This window comes from Muntiacus reevesi, chromosome 4, assembly GCF_963930625.1.
Source record: "Muntiacus reevesi chromosome 4, mMunRee1.1, whole genome shotgun sequence".
Taxonomy (NCBI): domain Eukaryota; kingdom Metazoa; phylum Chordata; class Mammalia; order Artiodactyla; family Cervidae; genus Muntiacus; species Muntiacus reevesi.
This window is the reverse complement of record NC_089252.1, coordinates 98,103,417-98,129,130: the sequence shown is the minus strand read 5'-3', so window position 1 is coordinate 98,129,130 and position 25,714 is coordinate 98,103,417. Positions and strand designations below refer to the sequence as shown.

Here is a 25,714-nt window from a genome sequence, read left to right as displayed (position 1 = left end):
TATAGACCACAACTTCTTTATCCGTTCATCTGGTGATGGGCATCTAGGTTGCTTCCGTGTTTTAGCTATTGTCAATAGTGCTGCAGTGAACATGGATACATGTGTCTTTTTGAATTTTCTCCTCCATATTTTTACAGAGAAGAAATCTCCCTGAGCCTAGATATCATGCCTTACTCTTAATTATCAAGACTTGGGTCATATTTGGCTGGACTAACAACTGGACAGGCTCAGGTAATGTCCTCAGCACTGTTGACTGAGGTAAAAGGTAACTTCCCTGCCTTACCCTGTTGGAATGGGTTTCTCTTAGAAAAGACGGGTCTTTGCCAAAGGGAGAGAGAAGGAGCATTGAACAAGTGAAAGTTCTGCTTTGGACCCTGGAGTGACAGACACATCCTGAGTGAATGACCCTGATAAAATTTCGGGAGTCTGGACTTGGAATTCCTTATCCCTCCTTCCTTAGCACCATTGCCAGTGAAACAGAAATGGTTTGGACAGCGCCTGTGAAATACAAGCTTTGAGTAACGGGCAGTCCCTGGTAGGTTTTTATTTTTGTGTAAATCCTCCATCTTCTTGACATGGGTCTCCTTTAAAGACTTATAAACACTGTCCTGAGAAAATGCCACATGGATTCGGAAGTTGGATCAAGCTATGTTCTTTGGGATTCATTAAAGCTGAAATGCCTGGGGCTAGATCCTGGCCAGAGGGATCAAATGTTGCACCAAATCTGAGGCTTCACAGAGTGGGAGCGCAGCGACATGCTCATTTTATAGGATTTTTCTTTGCCATGAAAGGGCAGCTCCACAAACTCTTTAAATCTTACATGACTTTGTTTTCAGGGGGTCTGAGAATGTAGCTGGACATTTTTGATTAGGAACCTCTCTCTCATGCTTCTCCTTAGAATTAAATTCCCTGTGAGTCAGCCTGTCAGTTCAGTCGCTCGGTTGTGTCTAACTCTTTGCAACCTCATGGACTGCAGCACACAGGCCTCCCTGTCCATCACCAACTCCTGGAGCTTGCTCAAACTTACGTCCATCGAGTCGGGGATGCCATCCAACCATCTCATCCTCTGTCATCCTTTTCTTCTCCTACCTTCAGTCTTTGCCAGCCTCAGGGTCTTTTCCAGTGAATCAGTTCTTTGCATCAGGTGGCCAAAGTATTGGAATGTCAGTTTCAGCATCAGTCCTTCCAGTGAATATTCAGGACTGATCTCCTTTAGGATGGACTGGTTGGATCTCCTTGCAGTCCAAGGGACTCTCAAGAGTCTTCTCCAGCACCACAGTTCAAAAGCATCGATTCTTTGGTGCTCAGCTTTCTTTATGGTCCAGCTCTCAGTCAGTCAGTCAGTTCAGTCACTCAGTCCTGTCCGACTCTTTGCAACCCCAGCTCTCACATCCGTACATACAAGGCGGACATTATTCCCCTTGATGAAGTCACATTTGAGGAGGGCCAACCTGGAAAGGAAGGGAAGAAGCTGGATTCTTGTTGATGTCTTTGAGCTGCTGAATCTACCTGAGGCCTACCCTTCCAGTGGACTTGATTTTATGTAACATAACAAATTCTTTTTTTGGGCTCCAAAATCACTGCAGATGGTGATTGCAGCCATGAAATTAAAAGACACTTACTCCTTGGAAGGAAAGTTATGACCAACCTAGATAGCATATTAAAAAGCAGAGACATTACTTTGCCAACAAAGGTCTGTCTAGTCAAAGCTATGGTTTTTCCAGTGGTCATGTATGGATGTGAGAGTTGGACTGTGAAGAAATCTGAGTGCCGAAGAATTGATGCTTTTGAACTGCAGTGTTGGAGAAGACTCTTGAGAATCCCTTGGACTTCAAGGAAATCCAACCAGTCCATCCTAAAAGGAGGTCAGTCCTGGGTGTTTATTGGAAAGACTGATGGTGAGGCTGAAACTCCAATACTTTGGCCGCCTCATGTGAAGAGTTGACTCATTGGAAAAGACCCTGATGCTGGGAGGGATTGGGGGCGGGAGGAGAAGGGGACGACAGAGGATGAGATGGCTGGATGGCATCACTGACTCGATGGATATGAGTTTGAGTAAACTCAGGAGTTAGTGATGGACAGGGAGGCCTGGTGTGCTGCGATTCGTGGGGTCGCAAAGAGTTGGACACGACTGAGCGACTGAACTGAAGTGAATAAATTCTTGATTGTTAAATCAGTGCTGGTCAGGCTGAGAAGTTGACCAGGGAGAGGGCCTTAGTCCATTTCTAGACTCAGTGAACTGATGGTGATAAAGGTAGGGCTCTAAGCCCCGCTACCATCTTCTATGATGCTGGGCTGTGCTGTCAGTGATGTAAGGTTAGGTGCTAAAAGAATGTCTCATACCTTTACTCTGATCCCTTGTTATTGGTTGCCTGGCTCTGTCTAGTGTTATCTAAATAATACTGCATCCTTTTGTTGAGAGGGATGAACTCTGTGGGGAAGGGGAGCTTTGTCAATTATATCCACCAAACGGGAAGGAGGTTCAGAGTGTGAAGTGGGGAGCAACACTGTATGTTTGCCACGTGGTCAGATTCAGCCTGAACCCGTTACTGAGGTCTTTGGCCTCTGTAGTGGGTTCGATACAGGTTAATATAAAACTATAATAAAATATAAAAACTATAATAAAACGTTTCCGTTCATGAAAATTATTCTTCAGGTTTATAAGCCTTCATTATGGGAAGAGCCTCACCCTTTACGAGTCCATGGACTGTAGTCTTCCAGGCTCCTCTGTCCATGGAATTCTTCAGGCAAGAATATTGGAGTGAGTTGCCATTTCCTTCTCCAGGGGATCTTCCTGACCCAAAGATCAAACCCGGGTCTCCTGCGTTGCAGGCAGATTCTTTACTGTCTCAGCCACTGCTGCCTCTATACCCAAGGAATGACTGAGTTGTGTTTAACGTCATCCAAAAAGTTTCAGGCTCTTGGAACAGTATAAAACAGAAAGAGGTCCCTGTCTGACCTTTACTGTGAAGGTGAATCAGCTGGAAGCGTCCCCACCATCTCTAAACAGTTCAGATGTTTCTTGTTCCTTTTTCAAATAAGCAATAACATTGTGTTTTATTTATTTTTAAAAATACTTATTCATTTATTTGGCTGCTCCAGGTCTTTGTTGCAGCATGCAAAACCTGGGCTCCCTGCATGGGGAGTTCAGAGTCTTAGCCACTGGATTACCAGGAAAGTCCCTAACACTGCATTTTAGAGAAACTGTTTTCTTATTTTTATAGGTTTCTGCAGGTTATTCTTCACACTCTGTTTCCAATTGTTTAAAAATTAAAGATAGTCCTTCTACTCGTAATAATACAGGCAAGCCTGGTTATGCGCAATGGATTTTCACATTTAAATGTTTTGATTTGACCTGATGGGGAAATGCAGTGAGGTGTCAACTCCCATCTGTACTACCTGGTTTTGAATCCCGGCTCTGCCACCTGCTGGCTGTGGGAGCTTCGCAAATTGCTTAATTTCTTTTTGCCTCAGTTTCCTGATCCGTAAAATAAAAGCAATTATAGAGCTGACCTTGTAGGGGTGTGCAGATTAACAGTTTAATACATGAGCCCATTTAAAGTGCTTGGACCAGTGCCTGGGACACTGTCAGTGCTCCGTGTATTTGGTACTAGCCATCATCACAGTAATGATAATAAAATCTGCAAGGCTGCTGCTCCTGGCTGTATCATCAGGTTTTGTTAAGAGATTTTGAAAGACCTGAATCACTTGGTAGATGTAGTGTCGCTCTCTCTTAGATTACGAGTGATTTATCTCTGGATATAAAAAATTGCCCTGGGAAGTGAGCATGGGAGAAGGAGTGCCCATAGGGCAGGGATGCTGGTCCACAGCCAGCAGTCCTCATAGCAGATGGATAAAGAGATTATGTAGTGTGTTTGCCTAGATGGATTTGGCTGTACTCGGGGTGATGGTAAGTACAGGAACTGATTGTTACTTAAGAGCTCAACACTGAAGCATGCAGCATTTAATAAAACAAACATTTGTCTGTTAAATGGCTGTTCCTTTCAAAGGTAGGTCATTTTCTCATTTTATTCACTTAAATGTTACTTATTCTCTTACCTTCTCATTCTTTTTCTCTGGATGGCAAAACCAGTATGAGTTTTTGAACAGAAATCCTAGTCTCCTTATAATAGTTGAAACGTATGGGGTTGAGAGCTGACAAAACCTGGGTTCCAGGTCTGAAGACATATGTTCTGCCATGACCTTAGACAACCTCTTTAGGGCTCAGTCTGTCATCTGTAAAATGGGGATAACGTGTCCTCAGAACCTTGATGTGCTCATCAAATGGAATCCTGTATGTAAAGAGACTTGCACGGTGCCTTCCTTGTCAAATTTTTTTTTGAGCAAGTAATTTTTATTTAATTTTTTCCCCCCAAATACACTGAAGAATCATTCAGTGCTGCCGGCATTTGATTCAATCCTGGGCTAGAAGTCTACCCATTCCTTTTCAACTGGTCCTGTGATGGCAGAACCTGTCATCTCACCTCTATTGTTTACTATGATCTCTGCGTTATCTTCAGAATAAAGGACCACACCGTCTTTTCTCTGGTGTGACCTCTGTTGTCACGTTACCACTGCTGGATGTACCTTCTTTCTGAGCTCTGGTTTACTTTTCTTGAATGTGACCATCACCATGTCACCCACACCAGCAGCAGGAAGTCTTATTTAGCGTCCCTCAATCCCCTTCACAGAGTTGATATACAAATTTTTGGCTCTTGTGTTGTTGGCACAATTGATCATGGCCCCAGCCGGAAACAGAAAAGTGTTAGTTGATCAGTTGTGTCCGACTCTTTGTGACCCCATGGACTATAGCCCGCCAGGCTACTCTGTACATGAGATTTTCAGGCAAGAATACTGGAGTGGGTAGCCATTCCCTTCTCCAGGAGATCTTCCTGACCCAGACATCAAACCAGGTCTCCTACATTGCAGGAAATTCTTTACCTGCAATGATAAACACTGGTCCACTGTCTCCTTTCTCAGTCTTCAAGCTAAGAACGGTTCTTATATTTTTTTAATGGTTAGGAAAAAGTCAAAAGAATAATATCTTGTAACACAGGAAAGGTTTACGGAATTAAAATTTCAGTGTCTGTAAATAACATCTCATCGGAACCCTGTCATGCCCGATCACTGATGTATCTTCCCTGGTTACTTTCAAGCTACAAAGGAATGAGTAGGTACAGTTGCAATGCGAGGCCTAGAAAGTCAAAAATCTCTACGTGGCTCTTGACAGAGTTTGCAAATGCCTGCCATCTGAGCCACCAGGAAAGCCCCAAGGAGATTGGGAATTTTGCACCAAAAGACTCACCATGTCCTTGCTTTGACATCTTGAATGCCAGAAAGGGACAGAAAGTTTCCTTATCATTAGTTATATCTTTTTTGCCGCTTTATTTCAAACCACTGTCTTGCCACCAAATAAGCAAACTTAAAAGCTTTGCTGGGAATTTTATGTACATTTTGCCATTTTTTGCTGAGTTTTCTGAGAAGGGAGCCTAGTTAGAGGGCAGAGAGCAATTTTCCTTTCATATTTTCCTTAGCTTGAAGAGTGTGAGAAAGGAGACAGTGGACCAGTGTTTGTTGACTCTAGCATTAAAGTTTTGATAAGTCATATAATAATGTGTGCAGTGATGAGGGCTCTAGAGCTTGTCTAGCCAGTGTCTTGGAATCAGAAGCACCTTTGAGTAATATTCATGGCGATTCTGCAGTGTGATCACTATTTTCTCTGATGGCCTTGGTCCATAGTGAGGTGCCTGCCTGTTTCTGATTCAGGGTACATATGACCTCTTTCCAGTTAGGAAAATTAGTGCTATGAGCCCGGGTAGCTGCTGGTCATGAATTGCCTGATTGCCTCCCTCAAAAGTTGTTAACTTCCCCACTGCTTTTGAAAGGAACTTCAGCTTTATGCTTTCTCCAGCCTGTTTTGTTCCTTGTTTTTTTTTTTTTTCTCCCCCTCCTGTCTTCTCCACATTAAAGGTGCATTAGTGTATTCTCAGAGCAACACTTTAGAGTTTTTGGAATGGGCAGTGAGTAGTTATATCCCATAACAGCAGGATAATCAATGGAAAGAGATAGATTGCCAGATTGTAAATCATGTGAGAGAATTTGATGATATCAGCTTCGGGGGGAATGAGATCTTATTACTTGTTCTGAATTCTCTGGTTCCTGGAATTAATTTTTTTTCTTTTTTTTTTTCTTTGTAATCATTTGGTGGAACAGCCTTTGCTGTGAACCAGAGGATGACAAAGAACAGGTCAGCTGTCCTGCACATGCTCTCCTTTTCGCTCTATCTGTGCTCACCCTGGTAAAATTTCAGATCTGGAATGTGAAATGCTATTACTATAGCCATGGTCGGCACTGCAGAGTGGAATAGACTTAGGCTGTCAGAGTTCAAAGAACATTTTTTCCTCCATATTCAAAAGTGAAGAAAATCACACCCTTCACACTAGGACACTCAAAAATCTAGCAGCATTCTAGCTAATGCAGTTAACCAGCAATAGAAAGCAAAGGACTTTTTTTTTCTCCCCATTTTTAAGAGAAGTAGACTGTACCTTTTACTTTCTGACTTAATACAGAGAGATAAAAAAATGCTAAAGACATTTTCTTTTTTTTTTAAGGCCTAAACCAGAGACATTTTGGAGTCTTTTCATCTCGCAAATCCAACTTCCCTCTTTAAAGCAGAGCATCAGGATTGCTTCAATATTTAGGTATTAATTTTCCCTTGTGGCTCAGTCAGCTCTTTGAAAATGAATTTCTCGGCAGTGCTGTCACAATTAAGGAAGACATGCTGAGGTGAAAGGGAATTTGTGTGTTTCTTAGATTGGAAGGATGTGTTGAGTCAAATGAACATTCTTTCAAGGTTAAATTATCTATTTAAAACCCTCCCAATTACAGTGCCAGGTATAATCTTTGATGAGATTCAGGCAGAACAGATGACTTAATCTGTGGGAAAGAGATTCTCTTTGTAAGGAAGAAAGCTGTGAAATCATAATGAAGTGGACATTGTTTATGATCGGGGGAAAACAGTTACATCGATTGAGCGTGGTGTAGTCTCAGTAAACCATGTGCCATTATTGGGTCAGTGGAGGCCTCATAATACAAAAGGATGGGTGGGTTCTTTGTCCTGTTTTTTTCTTTTAAGAATCAGGAGATGATGATCATCAGAAAACCACCAGCAGTATACTGTGACCTGTATGCACTCTGACCCAAGGAACCAGGATGTTATATACAGTTTTGTTTAGAAGGTGGACTCAACACCTGGCTTTCTAAAACAATTATCCAAGTCCTACTGGCTTTACCTCAAAAATAAATCTGGTCAGAGCTCTCTGTCTCGCTGTGATATTGACTTGGTCTTGGCCACCATCCTGCCTAGGAGACACCTTCTAAGTGGTCTCCCTGCTTCAGAAGCATCTTCTGTGATACATGATAAACCCAGATTCTCACCTATGTTCTTGTTTTCCCTTGCATTATGTTGTCCTCATCCCCATTCCCTCCCTCCCTCCCTCCTTCCAGTTTTGTGGCTAGGATGGTCCAAAAGTTCTGTCTCCGTCCTGTCTCTGCATCCTGACAGTTAAATTTCCTGGGGTTGCCTTCATGTATTACTTTAAGTATAGACCCTGGAGCCACACTGGTAGGTTCAGATCCTGGTTGTGCTACTGACTAACCTGGATGAGTTACTGAAACCTTTGTCTCAGCTTCCTCATCTTTAAGTTGGGTGTAACACTTAATTCTACTTGAAGTATTTAATAAAAATTCTGCAAAAGGTCATTGTGAGGAATAAATGAGTTAAATTATGGAGAGCACTTAGACCTTTGCTTTACACTCAGTAAGACTGCATAAGAGTTAGAGGATGATAGCATTTTGTTGTATAGTCAGCATCATAATTGTCTTCTCCACCCCTAGGATTTTGTGTGTTTTTGTGTGTTTGGTCCTTCTCATGTATATCTCAGCACAAGTGTCCTTTCTGAGTCACCTTCCCTGTTCACTTTCTGAAAGTACTCATGCCTTCCATAGCCACCTTGCACTCTACCCATTACACTTTAAAAAAGTTTTTTTTTTTCAACCATAGAAGAAAAGACAGCCTACAGGATGGGAGAAAATATTTGCAAACAGTGCAACTGACAAGGGGTTAATTTGCAAAATATAGAAACAACTTACATAACTCAATATGAAAACGCCTGGTGGTGCAGTGAGTAAGAATCTGCCTGCCAACGCAGGGGACATGGGTTCACTCCTTGGTTCAGAATGATTCCATGTGCCACAGAGCAACTAAGCCAATGTGTTATGATTTCTGAGTCCACACTCTGGAGCTCCCGAGCCACATCTACTAAAGCCCGCATGCTCTAGAGTCTGCTCTGCAATAAGAGAAACCACTGCAATGAGAAGCTTGCATACAACAAGAAGAGTAGCCCTCCACTCCTTGCTCCATGTAACCAGAGAAAGCAGGAGCAACAATGAAGACCCAGCATAGCCAAAAATAAATAGGTAAACAATTAAATAAAAAACAGAATTCTAGTTAAAAAATGGACAGAAGACCTGAATAGACATTTCTCCAAAGAAGGATTGCAGGTGGTCAAGAGGCAGATGAAAATCGATGCTCAACATCACTAATTATTAGCAAAATGCATAGCACCGGTCAGAATGTCTACAAACATTTGTCTATAGAATTTGCTGTCTACAAGCAGTAAATGCTGGAGAGAATGTGGGCAAAAAGGAGCTTTCCTACACTGTTGGTGGGAAAGGAAATTGGTGCAGGCACTAAGGAAAACAATGTAAAGGGTCTTTTAAAAACTAAAAAGAGAGCTACCGTGTGATCCAGCAGTCCCATCCTGGGCATGTATCTGTAAAAGACAAAAACTCTCATCCAAAAAGACACATACACCCCAGTGTTAACAGCCACACGAATGACTGAGACTTGGAAGCAACCTAAATGTCCATCAACAGAAGAATGGATAAAGAAGATGTGGTACATCTAAACAGTGGAATATTACTCAGCCATTAAAAGAATCGAACATTGCCATTTGTAGCAGCATGGATGCACCTAGAGAATATTATACTGAGTGAAATAGATCAGACAAAGACAAATACTGTATGATAGCACTTAAATGTGGAATTGTAAAATAATACAAATGGATTTACTTACAAGATGAATACCCTCATAGACATAGAAAACAAAGTTACCAAAGGGAAAAGGGGGCCATGGGGGACATATGGGATTAACAGATACACACTGTGTATAAAATAGATAAACAATGAGGATTTACTGTATAGCACTGGGAACTATATTCAATGTTATAATAGCTTCAGTTGGAAAATAATCTGAGAAAGTATATAAATAAGTTTGCTGTACCCTTGAAACCAACATAATATTGTAAATTAATTATACTGTAATTTAAAAAAAAAAGGGCTTCCCTGGTGGTTCAGTGGTAAAGAGACATGAGTTCAATCTGTGATCCAGGAAGATCCCACCTGCTGGGCAGCCACTAAGCCTGTGAGTTACAACTATTGAGCCTGTGGTTTGCAGAGCTCGGAAGCTGCAACTACTGAAGCCTGAGTGCCTAGCCTCCGCAGTGGGAAGCCCGCACGCCACAGCTAGAGAGTAGCCCCCACCCCCCTCAACTAGAGAAAAGGCCTCACAGCAGTGAAGACCCAGCATAGCCAAAAATAAATAAATACAATTTTTAAAAATAAGTTGCAACAAATAAACCTTTCCCGCCTGCAAACCAGTTTGAATTTATTGCCAACCTTGTGCACTGTTGTCTCTGAAGACTTGTATGTGTTTCCTAATACAAGGATACTCCCCTGTAGGGCCATACTATGCCCGTCACAACTGAGAAAGTAACTTTGATACAACATTATCATTTAAATATCGGACCTCATTCAAATGTGCCCAGAATCTCCCAATTAATAAAGGAGCCATTTGAGATCCTGTGCCAGTCTCCTTTATTTCTGGAAGAATTCCTCAGGCTTTCTTGGACTTTCATGACCACTATTTTGAAGTTGACAAACCCAATGGTTTTGTAGACTGTCCATCAATTTGGGTTTATCTGAGGACTCTTCACCAGTAGATTTGGTTAATGTGTCAGGGCAGAAATATCACTGAAATAACGCTCTGTTCCTTTCATTGAATCTTAATCAGGTGGCATGTGATTTCCTTGTGTCCCTTTGCTGGTGATGTTGATAAGGACAACATCTTCCAGGCTTCTCTATTGTAGTTACTCCCCCCCCCCCCCCCCCCCCCGGCCCTGCCCCGCCCCCCGGCCTGCCTTTAAAGTCTTTATTAAAGTTATTACAATAGTGCTTCTGTTTTACATTTTGATTCTTTTACTTCGAGGCATGTGGGATCTGAGTTTCCTGACCAGAGAGTGAGCCCATACCTCCTGCATTGGAAGGCAAAGCCCCAACCACTGGACCACGAGGAAAGTGTCTTTCCTCCACTTGAAGGCCATTCTCTTGAAACTTTCGTACTGTTTATTTATACATCAGTTGGAAGTCATGAATTTCTGTTTCACTTAATGGGTTACTATCTGTTGCTATCCTTATTTTGATGCTCACAGCCCCCCCACATTTAGGTAGTGGGTGTTCCTTCCAGCCGGTTCCTGTGTCCTTTTGACATGTGTTGCTCTCATTATTTCAGTGCTTCCTTACTTTCTGGAACAAGAAGTTCTAGGTTTGTTTTGTTTGGCTAAGGTGTTGAGGAGCCATGGAGCTCTGATTCCTTTTAGAGGACAATGAAATTGACAAACCAAGAACTGGGCATTATATAGAAGTTCATTGCTCCTGAGATGTTACAGTTCCCAGACCCTCTTAGTGGACATAAATAGGGATTGTATATGTCTATGTATGTGGGGCTTCCCACTTGGCAGTAGTGGTAAAGAATCTGCCTGCCAGCAAATCAGACATAAGAGATACGGGTTTGATCCTTGGCTCCGGAAGATCCCCTGGAGAAGGGCATGGCAACCCACTCCAGTATTCTTGCCTGGAGAATCCTATGGACAGAGGAGCCTAGCGGGCTACAGTCCATAGGGTCACAAAGAGTCAGATACAACTGAAGCCATTTAGCATTGCATGCACAGTAGTCTTATCCATGCACACACATTTACATCTATGCATTACTGGGTTTTTATGTATTAGGAATCACAAGTTCACTACCTCCGATTCCATTTTGACACCACCTGGCTCAATTTAGTTTTCTCTTTTCTGTAACTCCCTTTCTCTAGCAGTGAGAAACTCAAACTATCTTGAATATAGTTAGTTATTCAATGACTTGCTCCGTATGTTGGGCCACTCTTCCATAAAGACACCCTTTTTAACTGTCAGATACCAATAATCCGTCCTTTTAACTCAGATACCAATAGTCCATCCAAGTCCTTCACCCTACCCCTTTCCCTCACTCCCCTTGTCCCCCAGACCCAGAAGTCTCCTTCACTGTACTTGGGCTCCCCTTGTGAACAGATTGTGCTTTTATGGAAAGAAAATGGCAGCGCTATCTCTTGACAGAGAGCAGCCCTATGCCGAGGTACTCAACTTGGCAAATGGAGGATGTGGGCTGCATTTCACTACTCTAGGTTGACCTTTGTCTTGTCCATCGAGTATCCAAGTTTATATGGTTCTTGAGTCTCCTCCTGGGCTACACTGGATTGATCGATGGTGGGCTCCTAACCCACTGCTGCTATTCTCAGAGATTCGCTGCTGTGCTGAACCAAGGAGATTTGATTACTGGAGGACGTTGGCAACTTGAGATAGGATTTTACTGGTAGCTGACTTCTTGCCTTTGGCCCTGAAAGACAAGAAATTGGTTGGACAAAAAAAGAAAAAAGAAGAAAAGTTGATGCAAAGAGAGAACATGGAGATGGAGGACTTTTGGAGACTTGGTAGAGGAATTGAGTGCCTGATCCTAGTTTGTGTCTGAGGCTAGCTGCATCCCTGTTTTGGTGTTGAGCGATAGCCCCATGTTCTTAACTAAATTCACTCTTGAAGCTAAATTACCTCAATGCAAGTCTTGTGTTCAAGCCCCACGTCGAGGGTCAGAGACGTTCTCTGTGGAACTGCAGGCTGGCAAAGAACCTGGATGCAGGGGTAAATTATCCAGTACACCGTGAAGAGGTCAAATTGTTTGCCAAAGGCTAACCTGTTAATAAGTGACAGAGCTAGGAATCAAATGAGGTCTGTCCAGTTAGGACGTCGGCATTTAATCACTCTTGTATTGCTTCTGGATATGATAGTCAGGGACTTGATTTGCATGTGGGTTTATCAGGGTGTGCAGGCAGTTTAAAAGGGGATTCCTCTCCTTGCTCTCTCCTGCTCTCGTTTGGAGGAAGTTTACTTTCAAGAAGATAGCGTTAGTCAGATACAGAACTTCTTCCAAGAACCAGATGGCCTTCATTTCTTTCTTCCTGATTAGCTATATAAAGCTAATTGTCCAACTGAGAGAGGCTTAATTTTACAGGCTTACATGGGAGGCGCGCTTATCGTTTACAGCTTTTCACCCCCTCTTGACTTCCTTGCCAGAGGCTCTGCTCCAGCAGGGAGACCTGAACCTAGTGTTAATGAATTTTGGAAGTTGGATTTTTAGAAAGAGTCATCACATACTGGATAGATATGAGAGCTGCTGCTGCTGCTGCTGCTGCTAAGTCTCCTCAGTCGTGTCTGACTCTGTGTGACCTCATAGACGGCAGCCCATCAGACTCCCCCGTCTCTGGAATTTTCCAGGCAAGAACACTGGAGTGGGTTGCCATTTCCTTCTCCAATGCATGAAAGTGAAAAGTGAAAGTGAAGTCGCTCAGTTGTGTTCGACTCTTCGCGACCCTGTGGATTGCAGCCTACCAGGCTCCTCCATCCATGGGATTTTCCAGACAAGAGTACTGGAGTGGGGTGCCATTGCCTTCTCCGAGATATGAGAGCACTTCTCTTTAATTCTGTGGGTTAAAAGCTGGCACATGTTCTTCTGAGGTTGTCCATTCTATGTCTTCTTTCATTTGTCTTATTTTAAGTGGCTTCGACTGATGGCTGGAGTTTGTGAGGTGGTTTTCAGATAGCGCCTGCATTAATGTTCTGTAGGCAGAGGGTTGATTGTACTGGAGACCATATTAAGGAGTTGTAATATAAAAATTACACCAAATTATAAACATGCAGGGGCACATTATTATAACTAATTGCTAAGCTTACAAAGAGGCCAAGTGGTACTTGGTAAATCTTATTATTTAGCATGGTGGAAAAACTGTTTTCCATCAGTGGAAATATTATACTGAAACATCGTGCCTTTTATGCAGAGTAAAGAGTGTAGTGGCTGGAATGCAGGATCAGCCATGTGCTGTGTGAAAGATGGCAGGCTTAGAAAAACTATTTGTATTTCTGGCAAATTGTCTTAACATAATCCTTATGGCTTTCTGATTTAAAATATGAAAGTTAAAGTTAATACTGAAGTTACATCCATTAAGAAACTGGTAAAACAGTTAAGTCTCCCAAGCCTAGAATCTACTGTGGGGGGTGTGTATATGTGTGTTGCTTACATAGGTATTGTGAATTCACATTGCATTCCCTTGTAAGGATTTGCCATTTTTAATTAAGACTAAAACATGATGGGGTATTCTAAATGAGGCCTGATTATAATTGCAGATGGCAATTGAGCTTTTGGAAGCTGGTTTCTTTAACAGTTAAATAAGAATTGTCTTTTTTAGTATTGGTTTGTAGAAGTTCAGCAGTGGTGGTTTGGGGAGAAAAAAGCAAGACTTTTACTAAACTCTTCATTTCCATTAAAGTGAATCTCAGAGTAAATCCATCTTCTTTTAAGTGGGTTTGACTCTGAAAACATTTTTCTGAGGGCTTTTCTTGACAATTGATTAAATAAAAATTTTTGGCCCATAAAACTGTACTTTCTGGGGATTTTCTGTTGTTGAATATGAAAAACTGTGACAGATAAATTCCAAGTGTTCTTCTCTGGGTAGTTATTGATCCAGTGCAATAATGTGGTAGATTTTTTTTTTAAAGATAAAGAGTATCTTTCACTATTCGTTGACCTTTACTGATAAAAATTAGCCTAACCATCTTCTATTTGGCAAGCAAACTTGACATTGTTCAGTGTCCCAGAAAGGTCTGTAGTTGTGATAGACATTGCTTGAGTATGCAGTGGATTTTCATTTCTTGTTCTCTGTGTAACCAGGCGTTCACAGTTTTGTCCCCCCACCTCCACCTTTTTCAAGGGGACATTTGGTAATGCGTGGAAACAGAACTGGCAGGTAGTGATACTGTCCTTTGCTTGGTTGAGGTTAAGGGGCTGCTAAGCGTCCTGCAGTGTACAGGCCAGCCTCCCACAGGGAAGAATGATCTGGTATAAAATGTCAGTAATGAGGCTGTAGAGAAGCCCAGCATTAAGCAGAAAACTTACCCTGCCTTTGTTCCCCACTGTCAGAATGGGTATGGGTTTTCCACGGACCAGCTTTCCTGGTGGCTCATGCTAAAGAATCTGGCTTCAATCAATGCAGGTGACCTGGGTTCAGTCCCTGGGTTGGCAGGACCCCCTGGAGACGGGAATGTCAATCCACTCCAGTATTCTTGCCTGGAGAATCCCATGGACAGAGGAGCCTGGCTGGCTACAGTCCATGGGGTCACAAAGAGTTGGATAGGACTGAGACAATAACACACATACTCCATCTTAACCTCCCATTGTAGTACCAGTGGGTAGTGCATTAAAATAAACATGAATTCTTAAGAAATAGTATTTCGTGGAAGAATTCATTAAGGAAGTTGCAAGGAGTGATGAACCAGGTATGTGTGGTTTGGAGAGAGCCAGAGTTTGTGTAACCAGCCTTGGGGACAGTGGATTGCTTTGTCTCCTCTTGGAAGTCTCTCTTTATTAAAGTAGATGTCACCCTTAAATATTAACTTAGAGGTGGTGGATTCATCAAAAGTTGATGATGAAAACATCTTAATGAACGACATCACACAACCATGTTCCTCCTTCACAATGAATTCTGCCTAATGAAGATTGGCTGTGTACAGCCACCACTGCTTAATTTTGTTGCATTTTGTGTACACAGCTCAGAAAATTAAGAGACCAGAGAAGTAGTCTTGAGCAGAATAATAAAAGGACTTTCTTGAATGGCAGCACGTTTGATGTGTGGTTTTTTTTCTTTTTACCCCGACATACGTGACTGGAGGAATAAGAGAGGAAGATGTCATGGGACTTATAAACAGCTGATAACAACAGGCTTCATTTACATTTTGTAGCTTGCATGGCCCCCCTGCTCCTTCAAGCACATGTGTAGGGAATTGAAATTGCAGTTTGCCTATTATGTGTTGGCAGTAATCTTTCCAAAAAAATTTTATGTTTCAAAATTAGGCAGCCAACAGCAGTAGCCAGTGATATATGGAGCTATTGATGTGAATTGAATTTGCAGAGGGAAAATGGGATTTGGTTGCAGTATGAACTCGTAATGAGGTGGCCCCACAGATTTGAAATGGTCAGCCATTGTTTGTCAGCTAGGAATCAAATACCTTTCAAAGGAAGACTGAAATAAAACTTGAGTTCTCTCTCTCTCTCTCTCTCTTTTTTTTTTAAAAACTAGCTAATGGAGTGGTTCCAAAGTGATGTCACTTAGTTTGGCTCTTGAGGGCACAGGAAGTTAACAAATTACCCTTTTAATAGACATGTGGACCAGTGGTCTTCACTGACCTCCTTCATTGTCTTGTAAGAAAAAAATTGGACCCTTGCCCTCATTATATGTATATATATTTTTACCATTTATGTATATGTGTTGTTACACTAAAACATTATATAAATTATAAAATGTGAGACACTGTAACACATGAAGTAAATACATTTATGGGGAAAAGATTGAATTTTTCTTATCCCCAAGGGATCATCTTACATCCCCCTGGGTGGCTGGCGCTGAAAACGACAAGCACTGGTATCGCCTTAGGTGACACTGTCGGGTGCTGGAGAAGATTGGGCTGCCTTCCTTCCATTTTGCAGGCGTCTCGTTAAAATAAGTAACTTAATCTTGAAACTTTACTGTGATTGTGTGCTGTGTACTGCAAATGGAATTGGATTAATATTAAAGATTCAGAAGTGGTTCTCCTCCCCAGTTGTGAAGTGTGGAACAGAAATAGAGTAAGTCAGCTAAAGCTGACCTCATGTTTTATCTGAATTCTATGCCTTAGAAGTTTACCTTCTGATTTATCTCAGTTATTTTCCTTTTTTTTCCCTTTTAGTCCCTACCTCTCTAACTTCTTTCCTTTCCTGCCTTTTTTTTTTTTTTTTTTTTGGTGCTAAGGGAAAACTGGGACACGGTAAATAATTCCAAATATATTTCTTCTCTGAGAATCAATTAGATTTTGTGGTTAAGAGTAGAGGGTTTGGGGTTTCACTGGTGATTCAGTGGTTAAGACTGTGCACTTCCACTGCACAGGACATGGGTTCAACTCCTGGTCAGGGAACTAAGATCCTGCATGCTGTGGGTGCAGACAGGAAAAAAAAAAAAAAGAGAAATAGGAGGTTTCAAGTTAAAATAATTACAGCCAATGAATAAGTGGATGTAAGAATTAGTGGATTTACCCCTTAGTGAAAACTATGTTGCTTAGATGATTTTGGTGGGCAGGCTGGTAAATTCCTCTTATTCTCTTGTTTCTTTATCTGTGAAGTGGGGATCATGGCCAACCCCTGTAGTTTTCTGTAGTGTTAAGTGAGGTGTGTGTGAAATAGCCAGCACAGGGCCTGGCATTGGGTAAATGCCCATATATTTATGGTGTAATTATTCTCAGCAGTCCCTGTTCTTTTTGGAATTCTTGGAAGTATTTCTTGAATTGTCTTCACTCACTCTAACTAACACTGATTTCCCCGACCTCTGTCTGAGCTGTCCGAGTGGTGCAGTGTAGCCACAGGCACAGTTATCACGTCATTCACGTAAGTGTTCTTTCCCTTTCCTTCGCCCCAGGTAAATTCAGTTTCTGGAGGGTGGAAACCATGTCTTCTCTTCACCTTTTCTTGCCTCCCTCCCCAGCACCAGGCTGAGTGAGTGATCTAGGAACTCAAAACTGTTCATTGTAAGGGGAAAAGGCATGTGTGGAGTCAGAAGACCTAGCTTTTGTTTTTATCAGAAGACCTGCTTTGGAATTAGAGAAGGTGAATGAGTTGCGGGGAGCTGAAAGAAGCATTTCAGAAAAGAGATTCTGCTGGTTGCAATTAGTGCTCAGCAGAAGTTGGTACACTTCTGTAGTTTCCTGTTGTCAATCACTTTGGATGATAATTTTTTTTTTTTGCTATTATTTTTAAGTGACAGATTGCAGTACATATTTTAGGACCTGCCACCCACTTTGATATGAAAGATTATGTTGTTAGAATTTTAGACAGTGCAGGTAAAGACCTAATTTTACTAAATAACAGAGACTTGAGAATCTTGTAAATTGCTTTCCTCTTGCCACGGAAAGTGTTTTTCTCTGATTTATTATGCAAATTACGGCAAACCCTAGAACTGAGCAAAGTAAAAGCTTTTCATGTCTTTTAGAGTCTGTTTTCTGGTTTTGCTCATTCTGTGACGGTCTTACCTTCATAGGCAAGAAGTATAAATTGGGTGGACTAGTGAGCAAAGATAAAGGACAGTATATTTTGGTTATTTCCAGTTAGCAACCAGCCTCTTTATGAATCAGATTAAGTGCCTCAGTCACTTCCTCTTTTTCAGGTTGTCTTTAGGAAGACAAGTACCCTAAGTACAGTAAAACCAAATTAGTATTTTGCTACTTTTACAAAAAGTGGTAATATTCTTGTTTCCCTATTAAAGAATTTCAGGCGTCACCCCCCTGAAGCTGAGGGAGAGGCTAAGTTTCCACAATGTGTCTTTTTTTTTTTTCCCACAATGTGTCTTAATATCAGGGAATTATCTCATTCACATATCATATTGATAGAAGGAGGTTTTCCTGATTGCTAGTAATGGGGCGGCTTCTGAGGGACTTAGTCAAAATTTAGCTTCGGAAGGGCACTGCAGGTTTATTCTAAGGATGAATGAAAAATGAGATCACCGACTTGGGAACGCCTGGAACCAGGACAGGGAGCTGATGACCAGTGGGTCTTGGAAAGAATCGGCACCTCCTATGTCTTGTTTTTAGGGAAGATGCTCTGCTCACGATTAAGATCCATTTCTAGGAGAGGTTCTGGTTTGCTTGACTGGGGAGGACAGGATGCCTGCATGGATATTGCAGAGGAAAATTGGGGGATCATGGCAAATAGAAGGGGAAAAAGTAGAAGCAATGATGGATTTTATTTTCTTGGGCTACAAAATCACTGTGGATGGTGCCTGCAGCCATGAAATTATTAGGAAAATTAATAGAAGACTCCTTGGTCTCTCCTTGGTTCCTTGCTGCTTGGAAGGAAAGCTGTGACAAACCCAGACAAGCATATTAAAAAGCAAGAGACATCACTTTGCTGGCAAAGGTTTATACAGATCAGGCTATGGTTTATCCAGTGATCATGTATGGGTGTGAGAGTTGGATCATAAACAAGGCTGAGTGTTGAAGAATTGATGCTTTTGAATTTTGGTGCTGGTAAAGACTCCTGAGAGCCCCTTGGGCTGCACAGAGATCAAACCAGTCCATCCTAAAGGAAATTAGTCTTGAATAGTCATGGGAAGGACTGATGCTGAAGTTGAAACTCCAGTATTTTGGTCATCTGAGGCAAAGAGCTGACTCATTGGGAAAGACCCTGATGCTGGGAAAGCTTGAGGGCAGGAGAAGAAAGCGGGCAACAGAGGATGAGAAAGTTAGATAGCATCACTGACTCAATGGACATGAATCTGAGCCAACTCCAGGAGATAGTGAAGGACAGGGGAGTCTGGTGTGCTGAACTCCATGGGGTTGCAAAGAGTTGGACATGCTGAATGAATGAACAGCAACCTGGACAAGTGAGTGGAAAGGACCATGAGGTTAACTACGCCAGAGATGTCTTTCTCTTAAGGTTATCCTCACCGTGGCTCCAGTCATAGAGTGGATTGCCAAATGTTGGAACAGGAAGGGCTCCAAGCCCCTCAGGGGAATGAGTGGGTGACTTTTTCAGGGGGACGCTACAGCTGTGAGTGATGGCTTAGCTTGGTTTTTGTTACCTTTGCATCTAGCGTCAGGCTAAAGAACGTAGTTTCTTTTTTATTTTAATTTTTAATTTTTTTCCCATTTATTTTTATTAGTTGGAGGCTAACTACTTTATAATATTGTAGTGGTTTTTGCCATACATTGACATGAATCAGCCATGGATTTACATGTGTTCCCCATCCCGATCCCCCCTCCCGCCTCCCTCTCCATCCCATCCCTCTGGGGTAATGTTATCTGACATTGGGGATGAAAACCTCTTTGAGTTAGCAGAGATTGACAAGGTAAGTGGATGGATTGCCTATAAATGCAAGCCTTCTACAATTGGAAAGGTGCAGTTAAAGAAGAGGTGAAGAAAACTTCCAGTTGCTGTTTGTAGAAACCAATAAGCCAAGTAAAGGACTACCTATGAAAGGCTTCACCTGTTTGAGGATTATAAATATTACTTGACTAAACAAACATCCAAGGGATTAGTAGCCGGCAGGGTAGGTGTATTCCTAAATTTTACTGCCAAGCACTGAAAGAAGCCTCTAGTATTGGGTAGGCCGGAAAGTTCACTTGGGTTTTTCTGTAATGCCTGAGTGGACTTTTTTGCCAACCTGGTATTTATGCAGAAAACACTGATGTTTGAGGGCACATCTGAGGAGCTCTTGGTCCTATGGCTTTCTTGGATACTCAAGAGTGCTCACGTTACCCAGAAACTCAAAAGGAGAGGCCACTGAACTCAGGAGCCACTTCTGGGATCCTCAACTCACTCTTAACTCTTTTTCAGTTAGGACTACTCTTTCATAAGGTTTTGGGTTTTTGAGGGTTGCAGCATAGCATGGTAGTTCCAGGTATGGCCCCACTTAATGGTTGTGAACTTGGGCAAGTTTCACCTCTCTGGGCCTCTGATAGATTTGCTTAATCAAGAGTCATTCTCTCCTTCCTTCTAATTTATCTTTGTACTATTGGGGACTGCAGTAAACCTAATAAGAACCCCTTCATTTCTTACCCTCCCCTGCTAGTAAGGATGATTGATGAGTTACAAGTGGAAGTTGTTATTTGGGATTTCCAGGAAAGTTGTTCTGAAAGGATTCATTCATTTGGGAAGTGTGTGCTTTTTGATATTTCATATTTTGCATTCCTAATGTGAAATCAAGATGTGATAGCTTGGAGCTGCAGCATCCATTTTAAGACCATGAGGGAAAGGCCGAGGGAATTGCAGGGACTGAGATGTCTTTCCCTGTAGGCCCCTACCTCCAGACTTGTTATATGAAATAACTCTTAGGTCTTTTAAGTCTCTAGTGGGTCTCTGGTAGTAGCATCAGAATATAGTTCCTGCCTTCTACACTGTTTGTGAGAGTGTAAATTGGTGCAGACACTATGGAAAACTGTACGGAGCTTCCTCCAAAATGAAAAATAAGAATAGCTGTATGATCCTGCAGTCCTTTCTGGGCATATATCCAGGGAAAGCTGTATTTTGAAAAGACACGTGTACCCCAGTGTTCACTGCAGCAGTATTTACATAGCCGAGACATGTAAACAACCTAAATGTCCATTGACATAACAGCATGGTACGTGTATACAAAGGAATGCTATTCAGCCATAAAAAAGAAGGAAATAATGCCATTTGCAGCAGTACCTATGGACCTAGAGATTACCATAGTAAGTCAGAAAGAGAAAGGCAATGACCATATGATATCACTTATATGTGGAATCTAAAACACAATAAAAATGAGCTTATCTATGAAATAGAAGCAGAGTCACAGATACAGAGAACAGACTTGTTCCCAGGAAGGAGGGGACATGAGTAAGGGAAAGATTGGGAGTTCAGGCTAAGCAGATACAAACTGTTATATATAGAATGGATACCAGTAAGGTCCTACTGTATGTTACAGGGAACTATATTCAATATCCTGTGGTAATCCTTAATGGAAAAGAATATGAAAAAGAATGTATATATAACTGAATCACTTTGTTGTGCACCAGAAATTAATACCACATTGTAAATCAACTATAATTCAATAAAATTTTAAAAAAGGAATATAGGTTCCTGATATTAAACCTCAGGTTCCTTGTCTGCAAAATGAGATAGTAGAACTTATACTATGGGATCATTGTAAGTATGTAATGATAGCAGGTGCAAAGAGTTGATTATTACCATCATGATTGACAGATGCTATTTTTGTTTTGAAATTACACTGCTAGCATTATCACACATGACATACCTGTTACATATAGGTATGTGAGTTTGTTCCCTAAGGTTGCTGTAACAAAGAACCACAAACTGGGTGGCTCAAAGAGCAGAAATGTAACTGTCTCACAGTTCTGGAGGCCAAAAGACCTACATCAAGGTGTCTTCCCACAGTCGGAGGGCTGTGACAGAAGGGTCTGTGCCAGGTCTTTCTCCTTGACTAGGAGATGGCTGTCTTCTCTCTGTATGCATGTCTGTGTACAGATACCCCCTTTTTTTATAATGGATTATAATGGTCATATGGATTAGGGCACTCTAAAGAACTCATTGTAATTTGATCACCTCTATAAAGATGCTGTCTCCAAACAAGGTCATTTTGTTAGGTACAGAGGATATATCCAGTATATGCTTTGCGGGGTGGACATGATTCAGCTTTTAACAGTACATGTGTAGTGTGTTATCAGTGAGGTTTCAGTCTCTCACCCTTTTTCTGATAAAAACTCTTGAGCAAAAAAAAATCAGATATTATTTATGAAAAATTACCCCCCAAGTGTCTTTTTTTTTTTTGTTAATGACTTTTAGCTTACTTGTTTCTAGATCCTGAAATCAGCAAGGGCTTCCAAATTCATTGTCGGCTTTGGGCAGTCGTTTGTTTGTTCTTAAAACTCTCTTGGATTTGGGTGTTCTCTTGGGTAGGTTTCAAGCTCATTACTGAGAAATACAGTAGTCTACTGTGCATCAGTCCAGAGTCTTTGGAATGCCTTAGAATATTTAATTTGTAAGCATGTATTCTTTCTTTATGTGGCTACACTGTGTCTCTGTTGCTGTGTGCAGGCTTTCTCTAGTTGAAGCCGGTAGGGGCTACTCTTGAGTTGCTGTGTGTGGGCTTCTCATTGTGGTGGCTTCTCCTGTTGCTGAGCATGGGCTTCAGGGTGCTTGGGCTTCAGTAGCTGTGGTGCATGGGCTTAGTTGCCCCGTAGCGTGTTGGATCTTCCCCGACTGGGAATTGAACCCATGTCCCCCTGCACTGGATTCTCGAGCACTGGACCACCAGGCGAGTCCTAGAACAGAGTATTGATGTGGCTACAGTCATACCCGTGGGCTGGTGGGTGAATTCGTGTGACTGAGATGTCCCAGAGTGTCCCCTACTGTGTTTCAAAGTCTCGATGCCCCAGGCTACAGCATCTATAACAATACCCGTGAACAACTTCGTTTACGTGGTGACAGAGGACCTGTTTAAATCCTATTCTGAGCATAATTATTTAAAAATGTTGACGTTGCCACCATTGGAGAATCACCTCAACTCTCTTTAAACCTGGAACTCAGTTAAGGCAGTGTTCTTACAGCTCCTTTCTTTTCCTTTGCAAATCCTTTAAGCATTTACCTCTGGAGCGAAGCAGACTACTTTGTATGTTACATAAATAATTTTCCTGTCCCAACAGCGTTTTTCTTTGAAGCTCACTTTTAGGTGACTTTACGTGTTTGGAGAGGATTGTCTTCAAATGAAAGGCATAACCGAAGCACAGTTGAATCTGTAGAGTGGGATTCAAATATAAGGTAAAATCGATGACATCCGTTATTGTTTTATAAATGAGTTACTTTTATGGTGGTCTAGTTCTTCATAAGGGCTTCCCAGGTGGCTCAGTGGTAAAGGATCCACCTGCCAATGCCGGAGACGCAGGTTCGATCCCTGGGTCAGGAAGATGCCCTGGAGAAGGAAATGGCAACCCACTCTAGTATTCTTGCCTGGGAAATCCCATCAACAGAGGAGCCCGGTGGACTGCAGTCCATGGGGCCGCAAAGAGTTGGACACATCTTAGCAACTAAACAGCAGCAGCAAAGTTCTCAATAAAGCCTTTTTTAAAAGTGAAAACTGCATTTTTCAATACTCTTAATTGTCCATCCTGATAGCAGTCAAAAAGAAGGGCTGCTCTTATCCCCTTCCTTACCATTTACAGTAGACGTTGCTTATTGCTTGAAAATCTATTTTTGCCTGCTGGTTTGCCATTAAAAAGGGATTTTGTAACCTGAATTCCATTTTTTAATTGAACATAAAGTGTTACATTTTCCATATTAGCAGGTTGTGGAATAGGTAGGTGACTTGAATATGGTCTTTTTTTCATTGGGTGTTACTAACTGTTCAAAATCTCTGTGTACAAGGAACTGGGAACGGTTTGCATGTGAGCAGGAAGAAGATGATACTGGGGTTAGTTCTCGGCATCCCCCCAGTTACTAAGCTTCTCAGACTAGGGAGCTCACCCCGAGGAGGAAGACCACCCCTCTTTAACTGATGTGCTGAGTTTTGCTGCTGGGTGCCAATGTTCCAGCAACATCAGGAGTAAAGACTTGGTGGAGGGGAGGGATGTCTCTCATATTGACGAGACATTAAATTGTCAGTTTAATTTATATGATCCATCTCACCACTTACGATGTATTTTTGGAAAAAAAGAGTAAATGGAATCAGATCAAGCTTCTCCATCAGATGCTAAGGATAGAGCATGATGTAAAAGGACAGACCTGGCATGCCATGAGCAAAACTCACAACGAGGGAAATTTTATACTTTAAACCACCCACCTTTGTTCAACAAATACTGGGTTGGCCAAAAAGTTCGTTCTGGTTTTCCTGCAAGGTGTTACAGAAACCCTGAACAACCCTTTTATTTAATTCAATATGTTGAACAGTTTAGAGAGACAGAGAACCTTTGGATTAAAAGAGTTTAAAGGAACGTAGCAACCAAATGCAGTCTGTGAACTTTGGGAATTAGCTCCTGACATGATCAAATCGATGTTAAACTTTTTCTTTTTTTGTTTTTTGAGATGGGAAATTTTGAATTAGATATTATCTGACTTATGGCATTATCACTTTTTTAGGGATAGACAAGATAGGAATGTTGGAATTATATTTTTTAAAAGTCCTTATCATTTAGTGATAGATATTGAATTAGTTATGGGGGAAATCATGATGTCTGGAATTTGTTTCAGGTTAATCCAGTCAGAGCAGGGAGTGGGTCAAGGTAAAAAGAAATAGGATTTTCAATATATGATAATTGTTGAAGGTAGGAGATAGGTATGTGGGGACTCTAATATTTTTGAATGTTTGAAATTTCCATAGCAAAAAATTGAATTGTATGAATGACCTACCTGTCTTCTATTCTTCATGATGGCTGTTGACTTTACAAGACCTACTTCATTTTAAGTTTTTTTGGGATAATGAATATTTTAATATATAACCTTTTACCTCAAAGTAATCCAGATATAAATATGGTCACTAACTGCAGCAACCCAGCCTCCAGGAATTGACAGGTTTTGCTTAATGACTCATTTTCCTTCATTTGAACTCAGCCCTGTGGAATAACAGGAATGTTTTATTCATCAGACTTCACTTTTTATAAATTTTCAGATGCCTTGGTAGGAATTAGCAGGTGTTTAATTATCAATGGGAGGATTCTTTATTTGCTGAATGCAGTGGAAGGTCATTAAAAGAAGTTGGAAGTATGGAAAAATCAAATGGGGGAACTTGCTGGGGGTAGGGAGTGAATAAATGTTCTCTTGTGTCCTGGGTTTATTAAGGTCAAATGAGGTGCGGCTTAATGTTTTGCAGCTTCATTGTAAACTGAGCCAAAAGGAAAGTTTTTCTGCCCTTTGGTTCAACATTCCTGTGTGAAGAGAACAACAGCTACAGTGGAACTCTGCCAAGTTTTTTTTTTTTTTTTTTTTTGAGTCATACCTTAGACCTTAGGTTATGATGGTTGAGATAAGCTGGGATTTATGTACAGATTTATTCCCTTTCTCAGTGTTGAGGTACTATTTCCATTTTCTTTCATGCTAAGTGGTTTTTTGTTGTTGTTCTTCTGTGTGTGTGTGTGTGTGTATGAAGTACCCGCTGTGTAATCAGCTCTGGGCTAGGCACTGAAGACCAAAACAAACTGAAATTAAATTTTTTTTGCTCTTTTCTCTTAAGTTGATTGTAAACTGTCTTTTGCGCCTTCTCATCTCTCCCCATTGCTATCCCCCCATTCTCTTGTCTTAGTTACTTTTCTCTTTTTCTGGTAACATTGCCCTTGCAGTTTGTAATGACTAAGTTTGTAATCCCTTATCTCACTTTGTAATCCCTAAGATGATCAATTATTTGGGTCTGGGATAAAGGTGTGATTAAGTTAAAGCAGTTGAGAGTTGGGTGGAGAACTACCATGTATGCGCTCTGACTGCGTACCAGCTACTACCCAGAGAAATACCTCCTTTGTGCCATCCCCAAATTCTGTGAGGTTAAGAATCATGCTTGTTTTACAAGGAAGGAGAGGAAGCTCAGGGAGCCTTAGTGACCTGATCAGTCCTCACGACTCCTGAGTATCTCTGCTGGTCAGTGTGCCCTTGTCTGTGCAGAACGGTGCTTTTAACCAACTCACCATGTATGTTTCCCAGGGCGAAGGTGATGAGGGCAGTTTTTCAGTGAAAGCCCAGCCATCCGTT

At 41.5% G+C, this 25,714-nt stretch overlaps 1 protein-coding gene and 1 pseudogene across 3 annotated transcripts in view; one reads left to right on the top strand and one right to left on the bottom strand.

Annotated features, from left to right (window-relative positions):
- PTPRG (protein tyrosine phosphatase receptor type G) overlaps positions 1 to 25,714 on the top strand; it is a 755,472-nt gene that overhangs the window by 42,031 nt on the left and 687,727 nt on the right. The window lies entirely within an intron of this gene.
- Positions 4,390 to 5,324, bottom strand: LOC136166344 (large ribosomal subunit protein uL14-like; annotated as a pseudogene).